Below are 21,177 nucleotides of genomic sequence, written 5' to 3' on the forward strand. Positions count from 1 at the left end.
GCATTAGTAGGTCAGGTCTGCCCAGGAAATCTCAGCAGGGGAGGCAGGAGAGTAGGATGCTGGCAAGGGCAAGACGAGTGCGCACAAAGAGTTGATGTGAAGGCCAGAACTCACAAGAAAATGTGAGTGGGCATCTTCACCTCAAGGTCAACCCAAAAGCAATCAGTAATGACCACTGGTGAGGCGAGATAATGGAAAATATTTAATCTCAAATGAAAATATCTAGGAGAGGAGGGAGGGGAGACATCAGGGCACCGGGAGCCGGAATCTCAACCATCTGGAATCCTGCTGGGATTTGGCGGCCCATTCCAGAGACTCAGGTATCTGGCCAATTTTTTTTTTTTTTGAAGGAGGAAAAAAAAAAACCAACACAATAATGTTGCCTGCTGTAATAATGCATCAGAATCTCCTCACATTGGTATTTATAGACTTCCTGTCAGTGGCCTGGAAGGCATATAATGGAAGGATAGCAAAGGTGGCAAGGGGGAAGGTGGCGGAGGTGGGAAGAACAACAGTGATTGAGCTGTGTCTCCTTGTGTTTTTTTTTAATTGGTATTATTATTATCATTACTGTCTTTCTCCATATGTTCCTTAAAGGCACTGACAAGCCTGGACTGATTTCAAAGGAATTCCAAAACCCAGATTTCACCACCATCATGACATCTCCGGATTGTTGGTGCTCTGAACAGGAAACACACATTTATAGACTTTCTGAAATGTTTCTCCACAAATGTTCATCAGCCTCTCCTGTCATTACAAGGCGCGGCTGGGATGCTGGAAGAGATACTGATAAATAGCCAATCCAATTTATTGCCGAGTAATGAAATGCATTTCTCTTCCTTGAAATCGGATTTCTTGGCTCTTGAATGGGTTCCAGAAGCTGCATCTGAATGGCAATAAAATGATTTCCTTTTTAGTCTGTTTGGTTTTTTCCTTACCACCCCCACCCCCACTGCCACTTTTTAAAGCAATATGAAAACAGACTCAATCTGCTGAGAACTCCAAATTTTAAGGACAGCATGGTCCCTATTTGTACTGTGGCTGTCGTCCAAAGTGTTTTGTCATTCCCACCACCACTGGATACCCTATTTGGTTATTAATCTCCAGGCATTCCAGGTCTTCCCCTTTCTTTTTCTTCCCCCACCCTACCCCATCTTCATTCCATACACCAACCTTGCTCAATTGTACAAAAAGAAAGAAAAGCCAAATCACAGACTGATGTGTGAGCAGTGCCAGGAAAGTTTCATAACCATATGGGGAGCTCGGGAACATGGTGGCATCCCCAAGGCCATCTCCATCCCAAAGATGGCATCAGGCTGAAAGTTTGGAAGAGGGAAAAGCCATGAGCACACTATGTTTTGTTGAAGCCTGAAAGAGAAGAGAGCAAAGCCAAGGGGTAAGTCCTGTGGACCGTCAGGAGTCTCCCACTGGACAGAAGTTCTTGGTGGAAGGAGTAGGTAGGGGTCTGGGGTATTGTTGGTTTTCTGTTGCTATAATAAAGTACATGAGGCTGAGGAACACGAAAAAAAAAACAAGGTTTTTATTTCTTTCTTTCTTTCCTTTTTTTTTTTTTTTTGTTTGTTTTTTTGCTTTACAATTTTGGAAGCTGATAGTCCACACTCCGGTAGCCCTGTCAGTTTAGCTTCTGGTGAGGACCTTATGGCACAGACATCACGGCAGAAGCACTTGCAAAAGGGAGAGATCATGTAGCAAGGCAAGAAGCCAGAGGATTTCTGAGGCTGAGTTTGTTTGCTTTCTTATAACAGCCTTCTCACAAGGACTGACTGGGGTGCCATGGAAACTACATTAATCCCTTCTGAAAGGAGCACCCCCACAAATCTCATCATCTGCTGCCCAGACTCCTCACATCTGAAATGTTCCACTGTCTCTGGAACCGCCACTCTGGGGACCAAGCTTCTAATGCATAAATCTTTGGGGGATACACTCAAATCACACCCCAACCATAGCAGGCATGTGGGATGTTCCATCTAAAAGGAAAAGCACTTTGCTTCATCCTTGAGAAGAATAATGTTTCAAGGACACCCTTCGATTTTGGTGCCAGAGCCCTAACACATTTAAATGTCTGCTCCAAACACATAACACGAATAGCTCCCAGAGATCCAATAGAAAGTTCTATTCCACATCTTAAGATGAACTCGTGGTGCCATTAATTTTTTGTTCTTAAGCACATTATTGTATGCCAGGAATTTCTCCAAGTACTTTGTATGCATTATCTCAATCCTTATACAGACACACAGGGAATATAACATAAGCAGGATTTGGACTCCAAATGTCTGACTCCCAAGTTCATTGTTCTTGACCACCATGTTCTACTGTTTGCATTTTCAGAGCTATTAGTTAATCTTGGAGATTGCACTTTCCAGGTGATACCCGTTCCTCATCTAGTCTATCACAATTCCAGTATTCTTCAACCTATGGAATGCATGATAAATTTAACTGCCACCTACACGCCCACTTAGAGTAGTGAGAAGTGAGAACGGGTAAGAGGAAGAAATTTACCTTAAGCGGTATTATAAAGGAAGGGGGAAGGGTAATTATTTGATCTTCAGATACTCTAGAAACAGTACAGAAATATGCACGGGATTTTGAATATGATAATCCACACATGAATTTTGTCCTTTTTTCTTTAACACTATCATGATTGGTGAAGTACATAATCTGCAGGATTTATGGTTGATTACAACTACCAATAGTTTTTAAAATGATGTTTATTCAGTGTTTCTTCTAGGATTAGAATTTCAGATCATGCATTCCTTCTTGTTCATTTTCTACTCAGCTCTAAATATTTTAAAGACTTTGTGTGATTCTATGGCCACACTTATACCCATGACAACATCTTGCTGTTAAGCCCTAAGCATCCTCCTTCACCTGCCCTTTAAATCTTTAGGACATGGAGGGGTTCATTCTAGGGCCTCCTAAAATGATATTAAAAAATGATACTATTGTTTTTAACCCTCAACTGCCCTCTGAGAAAGGTGGAATCTTTTGTTTGCTAAGTTCAAATAAAGTTTTCTTCCTTAGTATAAAAGACTTTGCACAGTCTTGAGGATATAATTGAATGCTGGGGTGGGAAGGGAATATACAATTTTAGATGTAGAAGCCAGAAGAAAGCAAAAATTACTGTGTTTAAGGAGTAAGAAACTGTAAAGTAGGGATAATAATAGTTTCAAAGACATAGGGTTGCTTTGAGAGCTAAATGAGATAATTTAAAGTGTCTGTGCACAGTTAGCATAGAATAAGACCTGATTCAGTGGCAAAATGTTTTGCGTTGTTTTCATTGTTGCCATTCTCGCTGTGGTTATATAAGCCTTTCTTAGAAAAAATGCTAATGACAGAAATAGAGTCAAGAAGAGAAGCAAAATAAAAACGTGAAAGGATGTTTGGAAATGTTTCTGTAATTTATTGTTCTTTTTTCTTTTGGCATTAAAATCTTCTGTTCTGCGTTTGTTGTCTTCTTATTGAAATTTCTTTTGAGATGCTTGTAGACTGACGTGCACTCTTAAGAAATAAGGCAGGTTTCCTGTGTGCTCTTTCCCCAGGCATCACCACCAGCAATATCACCAGCAGGATGTTGTTATTGAATGCAGCCACCAAACAATTCAGATTTCCTCCCTTGATTGCTCTGAGTGTGTGTATCCCCTAATAATTTGAAAGATTTCCATTTGAATTCTAGTTTGTAAAAATATATATTCTTGATTTATGAGAGCGTGAGAGATCCTATCTGCTGGCTCACACCCCAGATGCCCATGATGTCTGAGCTGAGTTGTAGCAAGCAGCTGGGCACTCAATCCAGGTCTGTCATGTGAGGGACAGGGAGCACTTCAATCAGGCAGCAGTTCAAATTTTTAGCTTTGTCATTTTAAGTAACTGTGTTAATCTTTATATTTCTTTTGGTAAAGCTGTTATTAATTTGCCACTGTGAGCAATGGTGAAGGGAGAGTATATATGTTTTCTGTGTTTTTCCTTTACTTTCCTTTTTCTGCCTCCCGATTTTAATTGATAGTCTTATTTTCTTAGGACTAGATGTATTTCCTTTTAACTTTCTATTTATGTAGTTTCTTGGCGAGGTGGAGAGACAGAAAGATGGAGAGATCCCTCATCCACTGCTTCATTCCTCGCTAGATAATTCAGGTCTTCTGTGTGTGGCCTTGAGCTGCTGCCTCCCACAGTGTAGATCAGCAGGAAGCTGCAACAGAGAGCATAGCCCGGGCTTGAACCCAGGCACTCCAACACAGGATGCGTGTGTCCCTGGGAACCTCCTGATCCTGCGTGACTTACCCACCCCGGAGCTACACTCTAAATAGGCTCCCTTTTCTGATTTGATTTGGCAGCTTTGAAGCTCAAGCTATTAAAGATAAAGGGAAACACATGTATACCACAGCATGCTTGCACTTTATCCTATCTTGGTTCTCACTTGTCATTTAAATTTTTTCAGTTATAACATTTTTAGATCACTTATCATATGTTTTTCCATCATCGTCACTGTGGGTTGTTTTTTTTTTTTTTTTTTTTGTTCTCCACTAATACAAACCCAATCCTCTCTACCAGTTTTTTTTTTTTAAAGATTTATTTATTTTATTACAAAGTCAGATATACAGAGAGGAGGAGAGACAGAGAGGGAAGATCTTCCGTCTGATGATTCACTCCCCAAGTGAGTCACAATGGGCCAGTGCTGTGCCGATCTGATGCCGGGAACCAGGAACCTCTTCCAGGTCTCCCACGCGGGTGCAGGGTCCCAATGCATTGGGCTGTCCTCTATGCTTTCCCAGGCCACAAGCAGGGAGCTGAATGGGAAGTGGAGCCGCCGGGATTAGAACCGGCGTCCGTATGGGATCCCGGGGCGTTCAAGGTGAGGACTTTAGCCGCTAGCCACGCCGCTGGGCCCTCTACCAGTTTTTTGTTAGCAGCTTTTCGAATAACCTCTTGTACCACAATGCTGGTCCTAAAGTGATATTTTTTCTAAATAATAAATTAAGAGTTTTTATTTTTAAGCTCTTTAAAATTTTATTTTGAAAGAGTTACAGAAGCAGAGGGATGGAGGGAGAGAGAAAAAAGAGAGGAGAGAAAAGGAGATCTTCCATCTGCTGATTCACTCCTTAGATGGCTGCAATAGCCAGGGTTGGACCTGGTCAAAGCCAGGAGCCAGGAGCTTTGTCCTAGTCCTCCATACAGGGGCAGGGGCCCAAACACTTGGGCCAACTACGACTTTTCCCAGGCTGTTAGGAGAGAGCTGAAACAGGAGTGGACCAGCTGGGATCCAAACCAGCACCTATCTGGATGCTTGCATCGCATATGGTGGTTTGACCTATGTCAGTGCTAGCTGGCCACAATTAAAAACTTAATCTGGGACTATAATAAATACATCCTTAGGTACAAAAGACCTTGGAAAAGTACCATATTCAAATCATTCTGGAACTGTTCAAAGAAGAGGAACCAAGAGGATGCCTGAGAAATGTCCTGACAGTAAACATCTTGGCCATTTGCCATTGTTTAAAAACATAATACCCTGGGATGAGTATTGTGGGACAGCACATTCCACGCGGCCCCTCCCCCCGGAGGTTCTGTCTCACATGATGCAGTGCCTGCCTTTACAGCCCACTTTATCAGCCAGCTTCCTGCTAATGTGAACCCTGCGAGGCAGCATGTCATGGCCCAAATACTTGGCTGCCTTTTACCCACTTGGTAGACCTGAATGGATTGCAGGCCCTTGGCTTCCAAGTGGGTTGGTCTTACCTGTAGTGGGCACTTAGGAAATGAATCAGTGGATGAAAACTTTCTTTTTCTGCCTTTCAAATGAACAAACTTAATCAGGGGCTGGCATTGGGATGAAGTAGGTTGGTTTGCTGCTTACAATCCCAGTCAGTACTCCTTCCTGGCTCCTAGCTTAGGCTTGGCTCAGCACTTGCTGTCGCGAACAACTGCAGAGAGAACTAGCAGATGGAAAATCTCTCTATATATCTTCCTCTCTCCATGTCACTCTGCCTTTCAAATAAATAAAGATGAATCAATCAATGTTCAAAAAATAACTGGTGACATAGAAAACCTGAAAAATACTATTGATCATATATAGCTACTAAATGTCTATTAAAGTTAACACAAACATGGAATACATTTTTTAGTTCACATGTAATATTTTTCAAAATTTACCATATCTTATACTAGACAACAAAGAAAGCCCTAATTACCTTCAATACACTACAGACTATTTTCTGTAAAGCATCAGAGATCAAATATCTTTGGCAGTGTTGGCCAGATGGTGCCTGTCTTAACCACTAATCTTGTGGTTGTAGCATAAAAGCAGCTGCAGATAATACCTTCAGCGGGTAGATGTGTCTGTGTTCCAGTGCTTTGTTTTCAAAAAGCAGGTGGCTGGACAGACTTGAGTCATGGACTGTAATTTTCTGAAACCTTGATACAGCATAGTGTAGACAACCTGAACAGCAATCTGGTAGAACTTAAGCAAAAAACATATAGTATAATTTATAATTTAGTAACCCCACTATGCATATATACATATATAATATGCATACGCATATATGTGTATATACACATGTATGTATATATATATATCCATGAAAAGGCATATTTGGAAATTTTAATGCTTTTAACAGGGATTTGGAGGGCAATCTGTGTAAATCACTTGGTATTGAGTAAGTAGTCTCCTCAAGGGAGACAATACTACAGAATACAAATGCCCAGATAACAAGAATGCACATTAATATCAAAGTGCTGAGTCCAAAACATGATAAATACAATGAAATAGAAAGTACAATGACAATAATTTTAAAAACATACCCAAACTTTGGATAATGTGCGCTCTGAAGGAGCATCTTGCCCTCTGTGTTGACTGCCCACCCCTGAAAGACCACACTTTAGATTTATTAGAATTATTGCCTGTGTGTAGGGGCAGTTTGATGGGGTTGATGGGTAGGTGGGCTTTGGATAATAGGGATAAAAAAATGATAAACTACAGAAGTACCTTGCAAAAACAAGCCCAGAACCAGCTCGGCACAGTAATGGCCATGAACTGACAGGAATGATTAATTCTGTGTCTGGTGTCCATGTCGTAGCAGATCAGTTAGAGTACTTTCATTGCTTATAATCACTTTTTCTAGATGTGCTGATAAGCCATTTTCTTTCCATTTAGTAGCTATACTCTGATAATTATAATTTAACAAGTGTTACTATAATATTATTCGGGATTTGATAATTTGATAGTTTTGACATAGCTTTTTTTTTCTTTTTGCAACAGTGCTTCCTGTCTATAATGTTCATCAGATCAGGACAATGTAATCAATTGATCTGATTGATTTGGTTTCTCATTTTTCAATGTATTATTTATTGGAAAGTCAGGAGATCTATACATAAATACATGTACATATACATATAGAGAAACAGAGAGAAATCTTCTATTGTTTTACTCCCCAAATAGCCAAGATCTTCTTCGGAGTCTCCCATGTGGCTCCCATGTGAGCCATCTTTCACTGCTTTCCCAGCCCATTAACAGGGAGCTGGAACGGAGGTAGAGCAGCCAAAATGTCAGTGCTGCAGCTGGTGGCTTAACCTACTGAGTCACAGGGCTGGCCCCTAGTTTCTTACGTTAGATTGACATCAGTCAAGTACTGCGAAATGCACAGAACCTTGTGAGTAATAAAAGGAAAATTGTACAACTTGATAAAGGCTTTTTAAACAGAGGGATAGAGGAATTAGGAATTAACAAAATGAAATCTAGGCATGGTTCATTATTGGTGACAAATATATTAATACGATAATAATAGGGGAAGTGGAGTTGTTGGGTATAAGAGAACTTTGTATTACTTCACAATTTTTGTTCAGTAAATTTAAAATTAATTTTGAAATCAAAAGGACTGGATTGTGGCACAGTGTGGGTAAAGCTGTCACTTACATCACCAATATCCCATATGAGCTGTGTTTTGAGTCCCAGGTGTTCCACTTTTGATCCAGCTTCCTGCTAATGCATCTGGAAAAGCACAAGATTGTCGCAGTACATGGAGTCCTGCCAATCATGTGGGAGATCTGTTTGGAGTTTCTGGCTTTGGCCTGGTCCAGCCCTGGATGATGAGGCCATTTGGAGAATAAACCAGTGGGTAGAAGATCTATTTCTGTCTCTGTCTCTCCTTTCCTCTGTAATTTAATAATAATTATTACTATTAAATTAAAAAGTTACAAAAGACTTATTATCAATTTTAAGTTGTACTTTTAAATTTATCATATTTATTTGCTTTTCCTCGACAATGATTAAAATCTCTTACTAAATACACTAAAAAACAATATTCATCCATAGCAAATTAAATCGTTCCTGAAGGTTTTCTACAGATTTAAACACGGAACAGGGATCCAACATGGGGGTTAGTTTACCTAGTTTTCCTTCTCTTTTCTTCTATGGCTTGATCCCAAGGCTTGACTCTGGTCAGGAAGCAGTGCAAAAGCAAAGCCACTAGGAAGAGGGGCTGGTGCAGGCCAAGTGTTGAGAATCTAATTGTTTTGAAGAAAGAGCCAGAGCAGAGGAACCAGTCACTCTTACGAATGCACATACATCTCTGAACAAGCTCTGTTCTGTGAATGCACAGGCAAATGCAAATAATCAGGCCACGTGTTTCTTATGAGTGGGGAGACCACGTGCAAGATACACACAAATAAATTAAACACTTGAAGAACTATGCAGGATTTGAACTGCCTACCTTCAACTCCAGAGCTGTCTGTAAGTGTACATGGGCAAGGTAGATCCAGAGCAGCGCAGCAAGGACTGAGGGAACTGAGCTGAGACCTGGCTCATCATCAGAGAAGATGACTGAAATGACGGTCATAAAATAAGGTTGATTACTTGGTAGAACAAAAACATTCTCTGGAGGATTATAATAGGATCCAGCATCTATCCAGCACAGCATTTGCAATATCCAAGATACCATACAAAATGATTCAACATAAGAAGGAACTACAAGATATGATTTTGAGGGAAAATACAATCAACAAATGTCAGCCCAAGATAATCTAGATAGCCGAATTGGCAGAGAAATTTTTTTAAACAATTTTTTTTTTAGAATTTTCATTGGAATGTCAGGTATACAGAGAGGAGGAGAGACAGAGAGATCTTCTATCTACTGATTCACTCACCAGATAGCCACAAAAGCTGGAATTGCACTGATCCGAAGCCAGGAGCCAGGAGCCTCTTCCAGGTCTCCCACACAAGTGCAGAGTCCCAAGGCTTTGGGGCATCCTCAACTGCTTTCCCAGGCCACAAGCAGAGAGCTGGATGAGAAGCAGGGTCGCTGGGATTAGAACCGGCGCCCATATAGGATCCTGGTGTGTGCAAGGCTAGCACTTTAGCCGCTAGGCTACCATGCCAGGGTCGGGAAATTTTGTTTTAACTTTAAAAAAAAAATTATTTATTTTTATTGGAGAGGCAGGTTTACAGAGAGAAGGAGATACACAGAGAGAGATCTTCTGTCTGCTGAGTTATTCCCTAAGTGGTCAAAACAGCTAGACTGAGCCAATCTGAAGCCAGGAGCCACGAGCTTCTTTTGCATCTTCCATATGGGCACAGGGTCCCAAGGTTTTGGGCCATCTTTGTTTTCCCAGGCCATAAGTACAGAGCTGGATGGGAAGTGGAACATCTGGGATACGAACTGGCATCCAAATGAGATTCCAGCACTTGCAAGGTGATTGGACCTTTAACTTTTGACATGCTTTTTTATTTATTTAAGAGGGGGAGAGTGCAAGCTCACCTGCTGGAACCACCCACAATAGCTGGAATTGGGGTGAGCTGAAGCCAGGAGCCAAGACTCAAGCTAAGTCTTCCACTTGAGTGGCAGAAATCCAAGTGCTTGAGCCACTGTCACCATCTCACAGGGTCTGTGTTAGTAGGAAGCTGGATTCAAGAGCCTGAGCCAAGTGTCAAACCCAGTGTTGGTAACGAGATGCACACATCTTAATCCCTAAACTATGTGAAAACCCTTAGACAGAAGTCTGAAAGCTGATTTTACAACTACACTATGCTGCATAAAACAAAGAAAAGCACACTTGAAAAGAATTAAAAGATATTATCAGCAAAGAAATAGAAACTATTCAAAAAACGAAAGTTTCAGAGCTCAAAAATACAATCTCAAACATAAAAACTCAGTTACTAGTTTCCATAGTAAGATAGAGCAGGCGGAAGAAAGAATACGTGAAATGGAAGATCTAGCAATAGAAATGATTACATCAGAAATAACTCAGAGAAGTGGATTAAAAATAAAATGAACAGAACCTTAAAAATCTGAGGAAAAAGGCCCAGCGGTGTGGCCTAGCAGCTAAAGTCCTCGCCTTGAATGCCCTGGGATCCCATGTGGGTGCTGGTTCTAATCCCAGCAGCTCCACTTCCCATCCAGCTCCCTGCTTGTGGCCTGGGAAAGCAGTTGAGGACGGCCCAAGGCCTTGGGACCCTGCACCCGCGTGGGAGACCCGGAAAGAAGTTCCTGATACCCGGCTTCGGATCGGAGCACCGGCCCGTTGAGGTCACTTGGGGAGTGAATCATGGGACGGAAGGTCTTCTTCTGTCTCTCCTCCTCTCTGTATATCTGACTTTGTAATAAAAATAAATAAATCTTTAAAAAAAATCTGAGGAAAAGAATAAAAGATGTAATATATGTTTGAGTCTCAAAAAGAAGAAGAGGTTGGTACAATAAAAGACATTGAAGAAATAATGATCAAAAATGTCCCAAATTTGGTGAAAGACACAAATTCACAAATTCAAGATGTTTAGCAAACGCTAAACAAGATGCATTCAGAGAAAACTGCACCTAGAGGGTTTGTATTGAAAGTGCTCAAGCCAAAAAGTAAGGAAACTACTTGAAGCTATCTAGGGAAAGCAACACTTGAGTATTTTCATTAGAAATCGATTAGCAGGGCTTGGCCAGGCTGGAGTTCATCCCGGCCTCCCACATGGGTGTAGGAGCCTAACCTCTTGGGTCATTTTCTGCTACTTTCCTAGGCACAGTAGCAGGGAACTAAATCAAAATGGAGCATCCAGGATGTAAATCAGTGTCCATATGGATGCCAGGGCTGCAAGCAGCAGCTTTAATTGATTGTTCATGAATTCAGCTTCTATTACATTAACTTTTGGTTGTTAAACTAAACTAATTTGCTTTCTTGGGATAGATCCTTCTTGGTCATAATACATATTCTCTTTTCAGGAAATGGTTTATTAGACAAGATATTTAAAAATTCATAGAAAGTGAAATTAAAAGATAAGCTTATTTATTTTTAATTAATTTGTTTGATGATTTATTTGTTTTTATTTGAAAGGCAGATTTACAAAGAGGAGGAGAAACAGAAAGATGTTCCATCTGTTGCTTCATTTACCAAGTGGCCGCAGTGGTCAGATCTGAGCTGATCCAAAGCCAGGAGCCAGGAATTCCAAATGTTCCACATGGGTGTCAGAGAGTCCAAGCACTTGGGCCGTCTTTATTGCTTTCCCAGGGGCATTAGGAGGGAGATGGATAGGAAATGGAGCAGCTCAGACACAAAGCAGTGTACAGATTGGATGATAGTGTTGTAGATGGTGGCTTGACTCGTTATATTACGATGCCAGTCTCCTAGACATTTCTTAAAAAGATAATGACAAGGCCTGGTGTGGTGGCCTAGCGGCTAAAGTGCTTGCCTTGCACACACCAGGATCCCATATAGGCACTGGTTCTAATCCCAGTGGCCCTGCTTCCCATCCAGCTCCCTGCTTGAGGCCTGGGAAAGCAGTTAAGGACAGCTCAAAGCCTTGGGACCCTGCACTTGTGTGGGAGACCTGGAAGAGGCTCCTGGTTCCTGGCTTTGGATCAGCTCTGCTCTGGCCATTGCGGTCACTTGGGAAGTGAATCATTGGACAGACGATCTTTCTCTCTGTCTTTCCTCCTGTCTATCTGAATTTCCAATAAAAAATAATAAAATTAAAAAAGTAAAACAGAATTATTGCAGAACTCAGTCATTCCATCTATAGTTGTCTGCTGAAGGAAAATAAAAGATATTTCCACTTAGAAGTATGTGCATGAGTCTGCCTAGCAGCACGATTCTTGATAACTTACAATTGGAGACAGTGAAAATGCCTACTAAGTGCTGAATGGGTAAGCAATATGTGGCATTATTTCATACTGGAATACTGCTTAGCAAGGAAAAGGAACTCAGCGGAAGGCGTGTCAGTTAAGCCCCATGTCTCACACCAGAATAGCTGGGTTTGATTCTGACTCTGTTTCCTCATTCCAGCTTCCTACTAATGCAGACCCTGGAAAAAAGCAATAACGGCATAAGTAATTGGGTTCCTGTCCTCCACGTGAGAGACACGGATTGAGTTCCCAGCACCTGGCTTTGGCCAAACCCAGCTCTAGCTATTGCAGGCATCTTGGGAAATGGACCAGAAGTTGGAAGCTCTACTTCTGTTCCTTTCTGCTCCTTAAAAAAAGTTTAAAATACATATAATTAAAAAAAGAATTAAGTACATAGATGAGTCTTGAAAACATCATGCTAAATTACGAAAGCTATAAATGATCACATGTTATAGGATTCCATTTATGCGAACTATCCAGAACAGGTAAATCCAGAGAAACAGAAAGTAGATTTGTCATTACCAGGGGGCGTGGGGAGAGAGGGGCCTGGAAAGTGACTGCTAATGAGTGGGGAATTTCTTTTGAGGGTGATGCAAATGTTCTGAAATTACATGGTGGTGATGGATGCACTGTGTTAAAAATGCCTAAATTGTACACTGTGGAATGATGAACTATCAGACCTATCAATTATAGTCCAATTAAAAAAAACTGTTGTTAAAAATTTTACATATGCCTACAACTGTATGCTGAACGGTACCAGATGTATGCAGTTTGGGGGCGATTTATCACGTTCACATATCACTTGGATTTTAAAATATAGGAGCATGAATTCGTTTTCCTATAATGAAGTTACTGCTTTCAAAGAAATAATGGGGCAAATGAATTCAGAGTGTGGTCTCCCGGCATATAGATCTTCAAGAAAGGACAATGGCTGTTGTGTGGTGAGAGGAATAGATTTTAGAGAGAAAAGTCTTTTGTTTCCAGGGGCTGTCTTCTACTGTGCCTAAACTTGCTAAGAAATGCAAACTTCGTTAGTTTGATGGCAATTAGTAACATAACTTGGTTTTCAAGTTTTCCTAAGCTGAATTTTCAAATTAAAAAAAAAAAACCACTTTTTAGGATGCAGTTTCATTGATCAAAGTGGATCTGTTGGGACAGATGATTTACTGACAGCCACACTGCTCTCAAAAGAGGCAAGAACAGAAATATCTCCTTTCTGCCTCGTGCTTCTGATTTAATCGTGGAAAAACATGCCTGCAAACATTATCTCAGCATGCCAATCCGTAATTAGAGCTCTAATTTTCCTCCAGGCACTTTCTCTGGAATTGTCCAAGGAGCCCAATGAGGGGTGCCTGTAACACCATGAGAACGGTTCTAAAGCTTTTCAGTGCCAGCACACTCCAGAGCTGATGTGTGGGAGGAGGCAGGTCGCCTGGTGCCAGGGGAGAAAAGCCACTCAGGACGGGGCAGCTGGTGTGCAAGCAGACTCCTTCCCTCTCAAAAGATTAGCCAGGAAAGCCGGCAAAACCCCTGTGATAGACACAATCTTGGCAAACATCTTCCTTGGAAACATTCATCGCAGGCGAGGTTTGTCTTTCTTATATCCTAGCCTCAGACTACCAAGAAGACAAAGATGAAACCAAAAGTGAATGAATAAAATCCCTTTGCTGCAAAAATGAGTTAGTAATCAATGACAAGCCAAGGAACAAGCCATCTACGTTCTGTCACCGTGGGTTTCTGCTTACTCCTGATGTGACTTCCAGCATCCCTCTTGTTTTTGGACTGTCACCTCCTATTCTTCCGGTCCTCTTGTTCTAGGAACTGACCCCACGAGATCCAATCAATCCATTTCCACTGCTGACCAAGTGCCTCATGATCTCACTTCAGTTCCTACACAGCCTTCACATCTAAGACACAGGGAAGATAGAAATATAGATGTTTATTTATTTTTAGTGGATTCCTTTCAGTTCATCTACTTTCAAATCAGCTTGAGGTGAATTGAAATAGCAAAACACACATGACAGAACGGAGCACAGATTTAGAAAAGGAAATCAAAAGTATTTAAAATGTCAATCAAGAGTGTTATGTAATTGGGAGGGGAAACGCCCCCTTTCCACTCTGTCACTGTCAAGCAGTGGAGGGAAGGTAGGCCTCTATTAATAATTTAATTTTCTAGAGAACCAAGAGGAAGGACAGTTCCAAACAACAGCGCATTGTGTAGCAAAGGAGTGATTATTAAGAGGGAAGCGATTTAGTAATGGGCCCTGACTTTGGGCCCAGAACCCTAGTTGTCTGAAGGGAGAAGAGAAGGGTTGAGTGAGTAAGATGAGTAAGAAGAACTCAATCCTTTCCCTTTAGGCTGGCAGCTGTCATTACATTACATTATGTTACATTACATTATACTATGTTACACTTAGTGAGGCTAAGGAACACAAACTTTTTCCAGACAATATGAATGTAGATTTTTCAATTTTCAGAAAACCAGTACTTGTCCCTGAGAAATATGTGATTGTGTGTGCATGTGTGTGACCAACAGTTACTTCCTGAACATCGGAAGACAAAAAGGAACAGTTCCAACTCATGCCAGATGCTGGGGTGTCTCCCATGACTTTTGCATGGCAATGTGCCTCCTTTGAGTATGGTGGGGTCTGTGACTTGACTTTTTAAAAAAATATTTATTATTTATTTATTTATTTATTTGGAAAGGCAGATCAGATTTAGGCAAGAGAGACAGAGGGAAAGATCCTCCATTCACTGGTTCACTCCCCAAATGGCCACAATAGCCAGAACTGAGCTGATCTGAAACCACGAGCCAGGAGCTTCTTTCAGGTCTCCCACATGGATGCAGTATCCCAAGGCTTTGGGTCATCTTCCACTGCTTTCCCAGGCCACAAGCAGGCAGCACGAAGGGAAGTGGAGCAGCTAGGACAAGAACCGGTGCCCTTATGGGATCCTGGCGCTTGCAAGATAAGGATTTAGCCATTGAACCATTGCACCAGGCCCCTGTGACTTGATTCTAACCTATAAAATAAGCAAAGGTGATGAGATATCATTCCTGTGATTATGTTCTTTTATTCTGCATTCCTTCTTATTAGCCAGGTTACATCAAAGAGACCCCCAACCACTGGATTTGAAGAAGTAAGTTGCCACCAAATAGGCAGCTGCGTGGGAGAAGTTCATGTTGCAAGGAACTCTTGGCAGCTTCTTGGAGCTGAGGGAAGCCTCCAGCTAACAGTCCCACAGCTGCATGGAAATGAATTCTTTCAACAACCTAAGGGAGCTTAATGATACATCCTTCCCCAGCCAACCCACTAATGAGACTGCAGCCTCCACTGCCACCTGAATTGGAGCCTGGTGGTACCCTGCAGCAAAGAATCCAGCTAAGCCAGGCCCAGGTTTCTGAGCTACTAAAATTGTGGTATTGAACATGTGTTGTTTTAAGCCACTAGATTTATGGCAATTTGTTATGTGACAATATAAAACTAATACAATCTGGATTGCAATAGCCTGGAGACAGAAAACATGGAAGAAACAGATTGGAGACATGGTATAAAATAAAAAATTCTGTTTAAGCTGAATTAGATTTTAGCTTCCTATCAGCTATCTGAGTGAGATGTCAAGCAGGCAATTAGGTATGTAATCCTGGAACTCAAGGGAAAGACAGAATTGGGATATGATCTGGGGAGTCATCAGAGGATGGCATTTAAAGTGGGTGAACTTTCTATAGAGAAAATGAAGAGACAGGGAGAGGGTTCAGTCTGAGCATGAGACTCCACCAACATTTTGCAGCTGATGAAAGATGGAACAACAATCTGCTAAAAGGCCAAGGGAGAGGAAGAGAAGGAAGTGACCACTACTAGATTTAGTCACAAGGAGATCACTATTGACCTTGATAAAATCAGTTTTTAGTGCACTTGAGAAATGAAGTAAGAGTAAGATGTAAAAGAGATGAGGAGGGAAAAGAAGGTGAGGGCCCAGGAAGAATGATTGGAGGCAAATGGAGTTTTACTATGAAGACAGAAAGAGCAATAGGATAGCATTTGGAGGAAGATGTAGAGACTAGGAAGGGTTTTAGAAAATGGTAGCTCCTATGACATGCTTGTAAGCCAATAAAAGTAGTTCAGTAGAGAAGGAGACAACAAGGCAATGGTTGTAGGCAGATCTGCCTACAGAGGTTAGGAAATAAGACAAGAGGAAGCAAAGCATGAGTGGCAATGTCACTAGATTGACGGTCCCAATAGATCCAAAAACATTGTTTCATATCACAGTCCTTGAATTAGAAAACTGATGGTCAGCATAATAGATGCTTGAAGCTGAACGTTGAGGAGGCAGCACATGGACTGACAGCAATAGCTATTCAGACTCTGGTCCTTTGGACTTCTCAATCATCCGAACCTTTAAAAGCTCAAGTTTGTGTGTGACTCACCCAGACCACAGCCTCCAATTATTTAAGCTCACCCGTTCTCTTATTCCTAAAATAGTAGAATCACATCATTCATGTTTTTAACTAATTTAAATTTGGTTCTACAGTCTGGGAAAGAGATGAGAACTGGAAAGAAAAAAAAAACAATTTAAATAGCACAGTTGCCTCACTGTCTTCCTTTCAGGAGTATATGCTGGGGACTGAGGATGAGGAAGGAGCCAGGAATCTGCCCTACCCTAGGTTGACCCCTGTTTCCTTCTCCCTTTTAGTGCAAGAGCATTTCCTGGCCCTCCCTGGGATTCTCCTGGGCAAAGAGCACTCTGTCTTTTCATCAATATGGCTTCTAAGCATGTGCCAGCTACTTCATGTGCAGCTCAGCCAAAGACAGAACTCTAAGCTAATGCTGGCTGTGAGGTGCTTACTGAAAAACAGTGTGTTATTGTGTCTGCTCATGCAAAGAACATTTGAAGAGTGAGTTATCCCGACTTGGCTTTTCCTAGACTTTACCAGGTAGGATGTAGAGTTCAGTTATTCCTCACTTGCTAAGTTACTGGGCATTTCTCTGCTCATCCGCCTAAGGCTGTCTTACTCTTCAATTGTTAATATATGGCTTGTTAGAATTACAAAACTGTTTTGATTGCCCTAGGATGCATGAAGTTCTATAAAATCTTGCTTGAATAATATAAACTGCTAAGTTTTTTTTAAAGGCTGAGTTAAGGCATTTCCAAAGGTAAATTTGACCTCAGTAATGTCGCACCCACAAGCACTGAAAAGCACTGGACGCAGTTCTGATAATTCCATCATGGCCACATCTGAATCAGTCCTTTGCCCTCTCTATTTCAGTAAAATCAGTATCATCAAGCCATATTTATTTCCTAGTGAATAGAATCCCTAAATCCATTTCTTTATTCTTTTCATTTCACTAATCCCTCTTGCCCATTTTCCCACCAAAGAACTTTACCTACAGATCCCAACCTTAACTTAAGTCCGCACCTTGCATTTGCCAGGATCTCATAAGGGTACTAGTTCATATCCTAGATGTTCTACTTCCCATCCAGCTCCCTGCTTGTGGCCTGGGAGAGCAGTAGAGGATGACCCAAAACCTTGGGACCCTGCATCCATGTGGGAGACCCAGAAGAAGCTCCTGGCTTTGGATCAGCTCTGAATTTCCAATAAAAATAATATATATTTTTAAAAAGAGTTATTCCAGACCCAGTACAATGGCTAATTCTCACCTTTCATCCGCCAGAATCCCATGCAGGCACTGGTTCATGTCCAGGCTGCTCTACTTCCCATTCAGCTCCTGGCTTCTGCTTTAGATTAGCTCAGCTCAGCTCTGGCTATTGTAGCCATTTGGGGAGTGAATCAGTGGATGGAGGATCTCTCTGCCTCTCCTTCTCTCCATGAATCTGTCTTTCCAATAAAAATAAGATAATAAGGAAGAGTCATTTTCCAAGGAATTTTGCTCCCATAGCAGCTGAAAATAGCCCAAAGACTTGGGTCACTATATCTACATCAGAGACCTGAATGAAGCTTCTGGCTCCTGACTTTGGATTGGCCTGGCTCCAGCTCCAGTACCAGCTGTTGTGGCCATTTGTGGAGTGAACAAATGAATGAAAGAACTGTCTCTCCCTCGCTCTGTAACTCCACCTTTCAAGTAAAATAAATAAATCTTAAGAAAAAAGTAAATCCCAGATCCAAGATTATGATGCAAGAAAGACCACTCAGGACCCAACATCTGTAATATATTCTAGTGCTCACTGTTTTCTGTAGTGCTTTCTGTTGCAGATGATAGGAGAAGCAAGTTGGAGAGCTGACTGTTGCTTTTTGTCCTTTTTTTTCTTTCTCTTCTCTCTCTGTCTATTTCTTTTAAGGTTTATTTATTTATTTAAATTCTTATTTTAAATTTTGAATTTTATGATGCACTTCTGTAGAGTCTGGGATCCCTCCCCTCAATTCCCATAACAAAGAATTAAAAACAATGAAATTTCCAGTTGAATGAAGTTTCCAGTTGTTCAGCCATTAAAAAGAATGAAATTATACCATTTGCAACTACATGGTCCCAACTACAGACTATTATGTTCAGTGAAATAAGTCAATCCCAAAAAGACAAATACTGTATGTTCTCTCTAATATAAGGAAACCATCATGCAAATTGGAATGTATAGTGATGGAGTAATAGAGATTACCATATCCAGATGTGAAGACACAATGCCACATGGATCCCTACTTTCAAATCAAAGATGGAATCCCAGTGAAACTGTTGGACATATCTAGGTAATGTGACGCTGGACTGTCTGACATTGTCTGTGCCAACAATGCTGGGTCACAATTTAATAACAGATTTATGGAATTAAAACTCCTTATGAAGGACTATACTATTGTAACAATATGGGGAAGATTCATTTATTTTTATTAAAAAGGCAGATTTTACAGAGAGAAGGAAAGACTGAAAGAAAGATCTTCCACCCACTGGATTACTCCCCAAATAGCCGCAGCTGAGTCAGTCTAAAACTAGGGGTTTCCTCTGGTTTCCCATGCAGGAGCAGGGACCCAAGTCTTTGGCTCATCTTCTATTGCTTTCCCAGGCCATAAGCAAGAAGCTGCATGGGAAATGGAGCAGCTAGGACATGAACCTGTGCGCATATGGGATACTGGCACTTGCAGGTAGAGAATTAGGCAAAGGAGCTATTGCACCCGCCTCTGCTTTGTGTTCTTTCCAAACTCTATCACCCACACAGTTTATACCCATTTATTACATGCAATGCTTGACATACTGTATCTCCTTATTGGGAAAGGTGACACAGTTTGCTCCCTCATTAGCCCAGTCATCATTTGGAATTGAATTGGAGGCCGTTTTTTTTCCTCCTGGAACTAAACAAACATGAACAATGCAATAAGATGTCTTTTAGTCACCCTGAGAGGTAAGATTCTTCAGGTAGAAACATCTTGTTTGGGAAGCCCTGAAGTAAATGAAGAAAACATAGGATTTTTTTTTTAATCTCTTTCTCTGATGAATGATTTCTCTGAATCCTATCTTCTGAAACAAATCCTATTGGCTGTTTCAGCTTCTTAGACCCAGTCCAACACAGCTGAGGTGAGAAATCAGTAACTGCCATATGAAGACCTGGACCTTTACCCTGTACTACCTGTTCTCCCTTGTCCACAAGTGATGATGGGTTCTCAGCGGTGTCCCACGCTCCCACTGAGGAGGCGGACACCAGTGAGTGGGAAGCAAAGGATTCACCTTTCGCAAGTTGAAACTCTTCACAATGTTTTTTCATTATCATCTCTTGGTTAAAAAAAAGTTTCCAACTGTTCATGGGATCCCCTTTGTTCCTTTTATTTATGAGGTTTGCCTTGGCAAGCAAGAACCAGTAACCAAGCAAGCTAGAGTCTTGGTAAACAAGACTGATGAGCAGCTCTCTGAAATAAAGACTTTGTATTTTTCATTTCCCAGTAGGTCAGCTGTTTGCTCTTTGCAAGTCTGTGTTAGGCAAAGGATGTGTTGACAGGCTGAGATTCTTTGTTCAATATATTGGAGATGTTTTTGTGTTGCTTCAGGAGTTGCCCTCAAACTTGTCCAATTCTCACTTGACAACATGGTTCTTCCAGAGCAAGATTTCTGTTTCATCGAACCCTAGTTCCTTGAGAGAAGTGGTTTCCTGGTCTCTCTTATGTAGTGTCTGGAACTGGGATGAACTCATAGTCCCAGCTGCTTACATCCCAAAGGACTGTATGCAGAACCAGGAGTAGAGACACATGCCCAAGTGGAGACTGAGGCATCAAGTTAATGTTCTCTCCTCCTGTTTCCTACTCCTCCAGGGCACAGTCACCACTCTTCACACAGCTGTTTATCCTTTTCATGTTTCCAAAGGCCCCTGTTACTAGCTGCTCTTTCCTTCTCTTACATGACACCTCTCGCTTTATTCCTCTTTCAAATTCTTTAGTGTCTCGGTTTCTATGATATCACATTGTCCTAGTTTCCATACCCTCCAGCTGAACCAGCTTAGCGCCTGTAAACTCTGGATCCCATTTGGATGCAGGTTCATGCTCTGGCTGCTCCACTTCCCATCCAGCTCCTGCTTGTGGTCTGTAAAAGCAACACAGGATGGCCCAAAGCCTTGGGACCATGCACCAGGATGGGAGACCCAGAAGAGGCTCCTGGCTCATGGCTTCAGATTGGCTCAGCCTCAGCTGTTGGGGCCATTGGAGATGTGAGCCAGCGGGTGGAAGATCTTTCTCTCAGTCTCTCCTTCTCTCTGTAAATCTGCCTTTCCAATAAAAATAAACAAATCTTTTTTTTTAAAACAAAAGTGGACACTTCATAACCAGGTTAAGTATGAACATCACTTCTCTTATGTCTTCTTTGTGTTTGAAGATTTCATGGCTGTTTTTATGAACAGAAAAAAGCAATTCAGACACTAAAAGAATATACAAAAAGCAGAATGATCTTAAACCCAAGTTTTGGCAAGACATCAGGAAGGGTCTATTAGGCACAGAGAGGTCGGATGAGAAAAACAAGATCACACAACAGGAAAGCTTGGAACTAAAGGCATTGCACATTTCTAGCTTACTGCTTTACACAGTGGATTGATTTTGCCATTCTGCTTGATTCAGATTCATGGGGAGAATTAAAGG

At 41.4% G+C, this 21,177-nt stretch overlaps 1 long non-coding RNA gene and 1 pseudogene across 1 annotated transcript; both read right to left on the reverse strand.

Moving 5' to 3' along the window:
* Nucleotides 1-189: 189 nt before the first annotated feature.
* Nucleotides 190-17,943, reverse strand: LOC131481007 (uncharacterized). The gene is made up of 6 exons (XR_009245980.1): nt 17,772-17,943; nt 13,859-14,020; nt 8,724-8,833; nt 8,401-8,598; nt 6,336-6,475; nt 190-886 (listed from the first exon to the last, which is right to left on the reverse strand). It is a non-coding gene; the product is annotated as an uncharacterized LOC131481007 (long non-coding RNA).
* A 1,281-nt stretch (nt 17,944-19,224) lies between these two features.
* LOC101516495 (RNA-binding protein 41-like) lies at nt 19,225-20,403 on the reverse strand (annotated as a pseudogene).
* Between the last annotated feature and the right edge of the window lie 774 nt (nt 20,404-21,177).

This window comes from Ochotona princeps, chromosome 8, assembly GCF_030435755.1.
Source record: "Ochotona princeps isolate mOchPri1 chromosome 8, mOchPri1.hap1, whole genome shotgun sequence".
Classification (NCBI taxonomy): domain Eukaryota; kingdom Metazoa; phylum Chordata; class Mammalia; order Lagomorpha; family Ochotonidae; genus Ochotona; species Ochotona princeps.